Source organism: Leptonychotes weddellii, chromosome X (genome assembly GCF_054177405.1).
Source record: "Leptonychotes weddellii isolate Sample4059 chromosome X, ASM5417740v2, whole genome shotgun sequence".
NCBI lineage: Eukaryota > Metazoa > Chordata > Mammalia > Carnivora > Phocidae > Leptonychotes > Leptonychotes weddellii.
Window position 1 is genome coordinate 54758368 of NC_138385.1, and position 11670 is coordinate 54770037.

General features: G+C 38.2%; 1 pseudogene; it reads right to left on the minus strand.

Annotated features, from left to right (window-relative positions):
* Positions 1-1066: 1066 nt before the first annotated feature.
* On the minus strand, positions 1067-1966 carry LOC102738229 (cyclin-dependent kinase 1 pseudogene; annotated as a pseudogene).
* Between the last annotated feature and the right edge of the window lie 9704 nt (positions 1967-11670).

Sequence of the window (11670 nt, forward strand, 5' to 3'; positions counted from 1 at the left end):
GATTTGATCACTATCTAGCTGAATTCCTGGGACCAGACTAAATTTAGGTCTCCTACTCCTTCGCCATCTTGCTCCTCCTTCCCCCATCACCCATTTAACCCATCCCCCTACCCACCTCCTGCCAAGCAACCCTCAGTTTGTTCTCTGTAGTTAAGAGTATGTTTTCTGGTTTGCCACTCTTTTTCTTTTTCTCCTATGTTCATATGTTTTGTTTCTTAAATTCCACATATGAGTGAAATCATATGGTATTTGTTTTTCTCTGACTGATTTATTTTGCTTAGCATAATACACTCTAGCTCCATCCACATCATTGAAAATGGCAAGATTTCTTCTTTTTTATGGCTGAATAATATTCCATTGTATATATAAACCACATCTTTATGCATTCATCAGTCGATGGACATAGGGGCTCTTTCCATAATTTGGCTGTTTTTCATAATGCTGCTATAAACATCAGGGTGCATGTATCCCTTCAAATCAGTATTTTTGTATTCTTTGGGTAAATACCTGGTGGTTGGGCAGGTGGATAATAGGAAGTTGCTGAATAGGGTAGTTCTATTTTTAACTGTGTGACGAACCTCCATACTGTTTTCCAGAGTGGCTGCACCAGGTTGCATTCCCACCAACAGTGTACGAGGGTTCTTCTTTCTCTGCATCCTCTCCAACACCTGTTGTTTCCTGTGCTCTGAATTTTAGCCATTCTGAGAGGTGTGAGGGGATATCTCATTGTAGTTTTGATTTGTGTTTCCCTGATGATGAGTGATGTTGAGCAGCTTTTCATGTGTCTTTTAGCTATCTGTATTTCTTCTTTTTTTTTCCTGACATCAAAACTAGATTTATAGTTTTATTATGGTAACAAATAGTTGTTACAGTAAGATCTATAAACATATACAGAATTATTATATTTAAATTCATATAGAACAATATTTACATTTTTAAGTTACACTTTTGAAATCAGAAGATGAAGTACAGCTTAAGTTTACAACAAAGAAAAGAAAATACACAAAACAAAAACAGACAAAGTTAACAGTAAAAATATAACTATCTGTTCTTGATACGTGGAAACTCTTTGTCAGAAAGTTACATCTTCTTAATCTGATTGTACAAATCATTAAAATATGGATGATTTAGTGCCATTTTGCCAGAAATTCGTTTGGCAGGATCATAGACTAACATTTTCGAGAGCAGATCCAAGCCATTTTCATCCAAGTTTTTAACATGGGATGCCAGTCTTCCTGGTTTCCACTTGGGAAATGTATTCTTATAGTCCTGTAAAGATTCCACTTCTGGCCACACTTCATTATTGGGAGTGCCCAAAGCTCTGAAAATTCTGAAAAGTTGATCGATTTCTGAATCCCCATGGAAAAGTGATTTCTTCATTGCTAATTCTGCAAATATGCTGCCTATACTCCAAATGTCAACTGGAGTCGAGTAGCGAGCTGACCCCAGCAATACTTCTGGTGATCTATACCAGAGTGTTACCACCTCATGTGTGTATACTCTAATAGGTATTCTAAAAGCTCTGGCAAGGCCCAAATCAGCCAGTTTAATTGTTCCTTTGTCATCAATCAATAGATTTTGAGGTTTTAAGTCTCTGTGCAGAACTCTTCTGGAGTGGCAAAACACAATCCCTTGTAGGATTTCATAGAAATAACTCTTAACAAGTGAAGAATCCATGAACTGACCAGGAGGGATGGAATCTAAGTATTTCTTGAGATCCATGGAAAGGAATTCAAAGATGAGATATAACCTGGAATCTTGCATAAGCACATCTTGAAGACTGACTATATTTGGATGATGAAGTTCTTTTAATAGAGAAATTTCCTGAATTGCAGTACTAGGAACCCCTTCTTCTTCACTTTCTAGTCTGATTTTCTTCATGGCTACCACTTGACCTGTAGTTTTGTGTCTACACAACTCCATAGGTACCTTCTCCAATTTTCTCTATTTTGATATAATCTTCCATAGTTAATCAACAGATTTGGTAGATCCTCAGCAACTCTACCCAGCTTATTATCCTGCAAGGAAAGTGGCGGTGGCTACCACGTCAGCGTCCCTCTTGCCTCAACTTCCAAGAGCCAGCTTTAGCCATCTGTATGTCTTCTTTGTAAAAGTGTCTATCATGTCTTCTGCCCATTTCTTAACTGGATTATTTGATTTTGTGGTGTTGAATTTGATAAATTCTTTATAGATTTTGGGTACTAACCCTTTATCAGATGTCATTTGGAAATATCTTCTCCCATTCTGAAGGTTGCCTTTAGTTTTCTTGATTGTTTCCCTGGCTGTGTAGAAGCTTTTTATCTTGATGAAGTCCCAATAGTTTATTTTGCTTTTGTTCCCTTGACTCAGGAGATGTATCTAGTAAGTCACTACAGCCAAGGTCAAAGAGGTTACTGCCTGTGTTCTCCTCTAGGACTTTCATGGTTTCCTGTATCATCTTAGATCTTTCATTCCATTTTGAATTTATTTTTGTGTATGGTGTAAGAAAGCTGTCCAGTTTCATTCTTTTGCATGTTGCTGTACAGTTTTCCCAGCACCATTTGTTGAGGATACTATCTCTTTTCCATTGGATATGGAAAGTTGTGGGTCCATTTCTGGGTCTTCTATTCTGTCCTATTGAACTATGTGTCTGTTTTCATGCCAGTATCACACTGTCTTGATGACTACAGCTTTGTAATATAGCTTGAAGTCCAGAATCATGATGCCTCTAGCTTTGCTTTTATTTTTCAAGATTGTTTTGGCTATTTGGAGTCTTTTGTGGTTTCATACAAATTTTAGGATTATTTCGTCTAGCTCTGTGAAAAATGCTTATGGTATTTTGATAGGCATTACATTAAATGTGTGGATTGCTTTGGGTCTGGGTTGTTTTATTGTTGATCTTTAGTTTTGTACCATTGTGTTTGGAAAATATACTTGGTATGATCTCAGTCTTCTTAAATATGATATTTGTTATGTCTTCTTCTATGTGATTTAACCAGGGAATCTTCTGTGTGTACTTAAAGAAAGTGTATATTCCATTTTTCTTGGATGGAATATTTTTTTAAAGATTTTATTTATTTATTTGATAGGGAGAGACAGATAGTGACAGAGATAGTGAGAGACAGCACAAGCAGGGGGAGAGGCAAAGGGAGAAGGAAAAGCAGGCTCCCCATGGAGCAGGGAACCTGACATGGGGCTCGATCCCAGGACCCTGAAATCATGACCTGAGCCGAAGGCAGACACTTAATGACTGAGCCACTCAGGCGCCCCTGGGTGGAATATTTTTTATATATCTTTTAGAACCATGTATTCTGAAGTATGTTTCCAATAAAAAACATTCTTGTAGAAAAAAACTAAATCTTTGGGCGCCTGGGTGGCTCAGTTGGTTAAGCGACTGCCTTCGGCTCAGGTCATGATCCTGGAGTCCCAGGATCGAGTCCCGCATCGGGCTCCCTGCTCGGCAGGGAGTCTGCTTCTCCCTCTCCCACTCCCCGTTTGTGTTCCCTCTCTCGCTGTGTCTTTCTCTGTCAAATAAATAAATAAAATCTTTAAAAAAAAATTAAATCTTTAACTGAGGGTACCATTTAAAATAAAGCATATCAGAGGGGAGGTGGGTGGGGGGATGGATGAAATAGGTGAAGGGGATTAAGAGTACACTTATCATAATGAGCACTGAATAATGATGTATAAATTTTGAATTACTATATTGTACACCTGAAAGTAATATAACATTGTATGTTAACTATACTGGAATTAAAATTAAATACATAATAACAAAAAAGAACCATAAGCCAAATCCTCCAAAATCCAAATAAAGACAGAAACTAGTAAAAAAAAAAAATACAAAAGTCTAAATAACACAATAAGCAAAGTCTGCTTCCTAGTAACCAAGATGAAAGATCTATGGTTCTAATCTTAGGCCTTTAGCTTATTTCTAGGATTAATATTTAGCTAATTGTGCTGTCTTCCCCTCCATAGAATCTGAAGTCCAGCACAATTCCCACTTTCCTGGGATACTGGCTGCTTGCTTCCTTCTCTACACAGCCCAGTCAGAATAAAGGGAGAGAAAATTTTCAGGAGTAGAATTCTTGTTGGCCAAAATTTTAGGCATTGGTATGTATTGTGTGTTAAAACTAACTCCATTTTAACAGAGATAAATGTTAGCCAAACTAAACCCAATTTAGTCTGCCAATACATGTGAGGACTCCTGGGTCTCATAAGAACTGGGGGAGGGAGGGGGTGTAAAATGTGAATGCCTTCTAAGTTATTATGTCCTAAAACTTCCCAGCCAAAACTTGTGACTTAGAGTTCTTTGCAAAAATCTCCTTTCTCTATAGTTTTCTCTTCACAGGCTAAACTTTAACTGAAGAGAAGCAGTATGCTTTCTTATGGTTAATGATATCAACTATTATTGTGAATCTGAGGACAAAACTTATCTCAGCATTAAACATTAGTTGACACATTTGATTGGTTGAATAATATATCGAGTATGAAGTGTATAATAATATATATCAATGAAAGTAGAGGCAGTTTGATACTTTAGTGTCCAAAAGCAGCTTTTGGTGAGTTCGCCAAAGGAATAATCCTTCTAGTTATCAAAAACAAATTTTCCCAAAGGTGGAGTAGAGGAGAATTCTGGGAATTAAGTCTCTAAATGGTAGATTATGACTTGAAATAATTTCCCCTTTGTACTTTTTTAAAATTCACATTAAAAAACACCGCTTTTTCATTCCACCCAGACCAATTTTGGACACAAAAACATTCCTTTTTCTTTGTTATCTTTCATACAACTGAGAAATACTATGTTTTTCTAATGTTTCCAAAAACATTATTTTTTTAAAAAGATTTTATTTATTTGACAGAGAGAGACATAGCGAGAGAGGGAACACAAGCAGAGGGAGTGGGAGAGGGAGAAGCAGGCTCCCCGCGGAGCAGGGAGCCCGATGCGGGACTCGATCCCAGGACCCAGGATCATGACCTGAGCTGAAGGCAGACGCCTAATGACTGAGCCACCCAGGTGCCCTCCAAAAACATTATTAAACATTACTAAAAACAAAAGTGGATGAGAGTAAAAAAGTAAAAAAAAAAAATGAGCATTAAAAAATAATCAAGTTGACAAACATCTGTCTTCTCAACCTCTCATAGCTTCTCTGATTCACAAACTCAGTTTCACATGATCTGAGGAATTCAGTAGAAATTTCTTTTTTGTAAATTTTTAGACTCACCTCTTCACTTCCATTTTCTTATTTGGGCCTTCCCTACACTACAGAGAGACTGTGATAGGCAGCTATTTTGGAAGAAGACAATGGGTGGAAAGTCAGATCATTAGTGTTTTCATGAGTAATCATAAAACTCTCATATTTCTCCTGGAAAAGCAAAATAGAAAGGGGCATTGAAACCTCTAACTTCTTCCTCACTTGGGAAAGACAAAGCGTTCTTCTTTCACAGAACCAGAAAGAGTGAGGCCTCAGGAGGCACTTCTCAAAATGTATTATGAAATTCCAATGATATAATAAATGTGAAGTAAAAATAAGGGCTAATAGGTTACCCTGGTGATTAGAAAGACCCTCAAAGTATCACATTCACTTATGATGTTTGTCTAATTATGCTACATCTGACATAAAACAATAAAGATTCATTCCATTTTTTGTCTCTGGCCTCATAATGTGGTTTTGTTATATTACGCATACCATGTTTGGTGAATCAAAATGATCAACTCAGTCATACTTTAGTAATCTGGAGAAATTCATCTATTTCTTTCAAAGCAGTATCACTTATGTGCTAACTTTCAAAAGAGTCATCTAATATAGAATATATTATTCTACTATTATGACATTGTTAAGCTGAGTAAAATACAGACCATGAATTTGATGTTGAGATTAAACTATGGCTGCCAGTTTTCAAAATGGATTCATCTTTTTTCCTCCATAAGTTTCCATGAACACTGGAATGTAACTGGAGCTAATGGAGATTACTCAAAGACAGGTCTATAATTCATGGAAGTGCTAATAAGATGTCTGAACTCAATGTCACAGAGCTTACAAACTTCCTAAATGGAGCTGAATTCAGTCTTCCAAAATATATAAGGACCTTTTAATATCACCACTTAGAGAGAAGGAAAGGTAAAATATGGGACTTTAGGTATAATCTCAGATAAAATAGCTGATGTAGGACTTTTACTTCTCCCCTTTCTCCCATGTTATTTCAATTACTACTCTGTGTTTTTGTTTAGCCTCATATTTAGATTATACTGTACTTAACATATCCTCGGTGCTCAGATTTATCTGCATGTAATAAAAATGTGAACTTAAGTCCAGGCTATACTACAGCAGGGTTGCAAAAACTTTTGAGTCCCTGCTCCAATAAAAATTTCAGTTCACCTCACTAAAAATAACTGTGTTCCTAGGAGTTCAAAGAATTTCACAATCTTTGGATGATAATAGATATATGGGGTGAAAAGTGCTGAGGCTAAAAATCAGTTAGATTAGAGCTGATTTCTTGATAAGAGAGAGATAAAGGTAGTGCAAAAGGTATAATGGAAATCATGTGGAAACCTAGATACAGTTTGCAGTGTCTTGAGCAAACATAAAGTCCATCAAAATAAATGGCCTCCTGTGAGAGACTAAATACAAGGGCTAAATATAGGTGAATACTAAAATGAAAAGAAAGGGCTTGTCCTTTTTCAAAACATTCTGCAATCCATTTTGAAATATTTTGTGGTGGAGGAACTCTAATACATAAAACACATGAAAGCAGATCTGGTCTGATTTGAAAGAAAGCTGGGGGGCACCCGGGTGGCTCAGTTTTTAAGCGTCTGCCTTCGGCTCGGGTCATGATCCCAGGGTCCTGGGATCAAGCCCCGCATCGGGCTTCCTGCTTGGCGGGGAGCCTGCTTCTCCCTCTCCCACTCCTCCTGCTTGTGCTCCCTCTCTCGCTGTGTCTCTCTCTGTCAAATAAATAAAATCTTTAAAAAAAAAAAAAAAGAAAGAAAGCTGGGAGACCAAGAGAACTGTTGGTTGGTGTCTTCTTTTTACCTTCTTTAATTTTCTCTAGCCCCTAAGATACTTCTATGGAACATCAGGGTTCTACAAAACACAGCTTACACATCTTTAGATCAGTCCAACCTGCTCATTTTGTATATGGATAAACACCTGAGAAGAAACAGGACCAGTGGGGCCAAGGTTATACTAGGTGTTTGGCAAGAGGTAATGCTGTAGAGTCAGACTACCTGAGCTTGGACCTAATTCTTCTACTTAATAGCTGGGTGACCTTGAGTATTACTTAACTTCACTTTCTCCAGTTTCTCAATCTGTGAAATATAGATAAAAACAATGAGTTAGTATACATAAAGTACTTAGATTAACATCTGGCACACACAGTGTTTGTACATATAATGTATGTGTGTGTCTAGGACTATGGCCCGGGAATTTTTGTAATATACCATGCTTCTTTTCATGTACTTCAAAATCAAAATTTCAAGTGAATTTTGGCCAAACCTGACATTTTATCATGTGACTAGAGAAGTATTTTGTGAGATTTTTTTCATCAGCTGTGCTGAGTCTTGTTTTGTGAACAGACCTTGATCGGCTTTGGAATCAAGCAGATCTAGTTTTAACCTCAGACCCACTCCTTGTAACTCTTTGTTCTTATGTAAGTTTCTTAATCCCTTTGGATTTCAATTTCCATATTTTAAAAATGGTGATAATACTGTCTCATGGAGCAGTGACCATGGAACAGAACTTTTTAGGGGCCAAAAGCATTACTCTGTGGGAGTGTGATAAGTACGTTCAAGCCCTAAAAGGCAATAAACATGAAGGAATAATGCAGAAAAGTTTAGGATAATCTTAGATAATCTAACCAGGAGTAGTGGACTAAAGTGAAACAAAAGGAAGAGTGAACCAAGGAGAGGAAAAATTGAAAGCATGTTGTATTAAACCATGGAATGATCATTCCCAAGGGAAGATGTGGAAGTCCCTTGGTTTGAGTCATTTCAATTAAACCGAAGTAAAATAAAGTAGAATCTATCTGGGGAGCAAATTTCCCTGGCTGAGAAACCAAGAAGATGAGCTAATAAGGGATTTGTATCTTTTTTTGAGCCGGGGTGGATATATCTCCTAGATGCACATCTGCATGGAATCTGAGCCAGCTGGGGATGATAAGAAGCAAGAGAAACCCACACAAAGAGAGAGAGAGAAAAAAAGAAGGAATGTAGAACAGGGATAATGGAAAAGAACTAGGAAAGATAGGTAAGAAAAAGACAAAGAAAATGAAGAGGGGGAGAAATGAATAAAGAGTAGAGTGAAGCAGAAAACAAAAAGAAAAAAGAGTGGAACAACTGAGAAAGATTTAAATCAGACTGTTGACAAAAAAAGAGTATTGAGGTGTTAGTAGGCACAGTGATGATGATATCCACTGTTCATTAATGATGCATCTTCTCATTACATAGGCCCTGTGACCTGGGACTTGGCATCAGAAAACAATTGGTTCCTAGCAGCTGATAAATAAACAAGCCCAAGCCCGGAGATGATTAGATGGAGACATCTTTTTTCCTCTCCACTGAAAGAAATGTCCTTTTTTCCCCTCCTCTTCAAAAGCTAAACAATGCTTGTTTCCTAGAAACAGCTGGGAGTATAGGGAAGAATATCAGCTGTTTTTGCCAGCCCCAGAGTTCATTCCAGGGATCCAATTCCCTTTCCCATTATACTAGTTCTTTAGCCAACCCATTTGCAGAGATGAAGTTCCCCACCCAACATACCTATGCCAAAGAAAGTAGAGGCTTTTGTACTCTTTCAAAGTCCCCGGGCTTTGGACAATGATCTCTATCCTGAGGTAGCACCACATAAACACTCTTGTACAAAAAGAGAACACGTTTCTAAAAGTTTTTATTTGGAAAGTACTGAGAGCATTTTCATAAGACACTGACCATCTTATAGGCTTTCATATGCTCTATCTCTGGTTCTGCTGTACCCAGCCCCTTTCCCCCAATTTCTTATACAGCTCCTGCTGTTCTATCTGCACTTTCTTACCTTCAACTACTCATTGCCTTCAACCATCTCTTTCCATTTTCTTTTCACATGGCTCTCATGGGAAAAGTAGATGATGCTAGAGGGGATTGTAAAGGTTAGCAATCATTAGTCAGAGGCCCTAGAGGTAATTACTCAGCAAACTATCTACCTCTTCCTACCTTGGGGAAGCTGTCCTTTTTTAAACTTTATCAGAGACCAAACTGTACTCAGGCCAGTGAACATAACAACACTAACAAATAATAAACTTGTATTTTTCTGTGGCATTTTACAACTTATCACATTTAAATCTTATCATATTTATGATATTGTGTTTCAAATATTCAGTTGGTTCTTGTAGAGACAGAAAAGAAAGCACAGACTGAAAGATATAAATTTCAAATCTTGGAAAACAAGCACAACAGTGCTGGGTTTAAGATGGAATCTTCAAGTAGACAATCAGATATTTGTCCAGTGGCCAGTGAACAGGATTAGTCTTATAATTGGTGATATACAAGTATTCCCTGACTTGGAATTGTAGACCTCATGATTAAAATTCCTTTCCACTAACTTGACCACTGATATGAATGATTGACTCTCAGGATTTGAAAGGTACTCTGATAATTTGGATAATTTTATCCAATTCCTCACCTGATATCTGACCCTCTCTACATTATTCCTATCAAATAGTAATTGGGTCTCTCCCCAAAACTTTAAACAGCAGAAAGCCACTAATTTTTGAGGCATTATGCCTCTAAAACCTAGCTGGAACTTTCTATTAACTTGAAATCTGTCCCTTTATTACATGTAACTACCAAACCCCACTATACTTGTTGACCTGGGTTTGAAGTCATTCCTCTTCCCCACTAGAGCTCTTCAGACACTAAAATCAGGGGCCCAGATCTTCCTGGGGTTCTTATGCCAGCTACTCATCCCTGAGCCCTTTTGCTCTTCTTCATGTAGCATTGTTCAGAGTACCGTCATCATCTTGGTTACAGCCCTAAAACCTCTCCAGCTTCTCTGTATCCCTCTAACATGTGACACTTAGCTCTGAGCACCACATTCCTGCTTTGCTGTGAAAGGTAAGAAACATTGTGTGCCTATCACCACCCACTTCCTGGATTTTGAATTCTTGTCTATGCAGTCCCATCATAAGGCTGACTCACACAGGCCCAATAACTGGGACCTGCTTTAAGATATGTGCATTTAATTGGGAAACAATTTTATGTCCCCTGGAAAGATCACACTTTACTCAGCCTATTCATTTCCCTCTTTAAACCATTATCACCCTGAGCAGAACAATTCCCAGTACTGTTAAGCTTTACTGAATTATTGTGTTTGAGCAGGAAGAGATTTTAGGGAACAGAGGCTCAGGGAGGTGAAATTGTCTCCCCAAGATCACACAGGGAGTTAGTAGCTGAGCATAGTCTAGAACTCAGATTCCCTGAAGCCCAGGCCAGAGCTGCTTAGAGGAGTCAGCCTTAGATAACTCTTTGGCTCTTGTCTTTTAGGACATAACACCTCAGTGGAAAGATCCCCAAAAGCTGCCAAATATTTCTCTCCTGACCCAATACCCTCCCCATACCTTGTACACTATTTCCTGGCTTCCCCCAAACCAAAACATGGGTGAATCTTAGGGTGCATTAATACAGGGCCTAAGGAATCCCAAGAAACATAAACATGTGCCAGAAATGCTGCGACCAGAAAATTTAAAACTCTGCCGAATATATGGTACTTGATTGGCCCCGTGTTCTTTAGGCTGATGCCAGGCCCAAGACCTAAGGGAACTATTTATTAGGGGAAGTTCAACTAGACAACAGAGTGTGGTAAGTACATTCACGCTTTAGAGCCCTGATGGTAGACACAAAGTCTTACCAAAATAGCTTCCTTGACCCAGACTCAGGCAGTCATGTGTGGTTCTCCTGAACATGTCAAATTGTGGCAGGTGGCAAGAATCCAAAGGAGCTCAGGAAAGAGGTCCAAAAATCAGTATGTCCTTCAATTTTCCTTCATTTTCTGAATGTTTCAAGTTTCTATGGAGTGGTGAAACTTTTGAGTAAAAATGGCAAGTTGAATGCACACATATAATTTCATTGCCTCTTGAAACCTCATTAAAACTGGAACAAAAGGATCTTTTTAAAAAACATAAATCCAGGGGTGCTTGGGCGGCTCAGTTGGTTAAGCGGCTGCCTTCAGCTCAGGTCAGGACCCCAGGATCCTAGGATCGAGCCCCACATCAGGCTCTCTGCTTAGCAGAGAGCCTGCTTCTCCCTCTCCCTCTGCCTGCTGCTCTGCCTACTTGTGCTCTCTCTCTCTCTCTGTCAAATAAATAAATAAACTCTTAAAAAAAAACACATAAATCCACAAGGAGGAGGGAAATAAGAGAGAAGGTGGAAGCATTAAGTTTGATCAACCAGAATACAGATGGACAGGTAGCAGCTAACTTAGCATATTCAAGAAAACATAATCCTATGTTGGCAATAAAGGAAAGATAACAACAAATAAGTTTTATGCTGAATCATCCTCAAAAAAGCTCAGACACAGTGGCCATAGTTAATTTGGCAGTAAGAAAATAGAAACAGGCAAATCATCAAATCATTAACAAATTCAAGAAAATACCCCAGGACTGAAAACTATGGGTTTCTAGAAAAGGCCCACAGAGTACCCATAGCAATAGAAAAAAATAGAT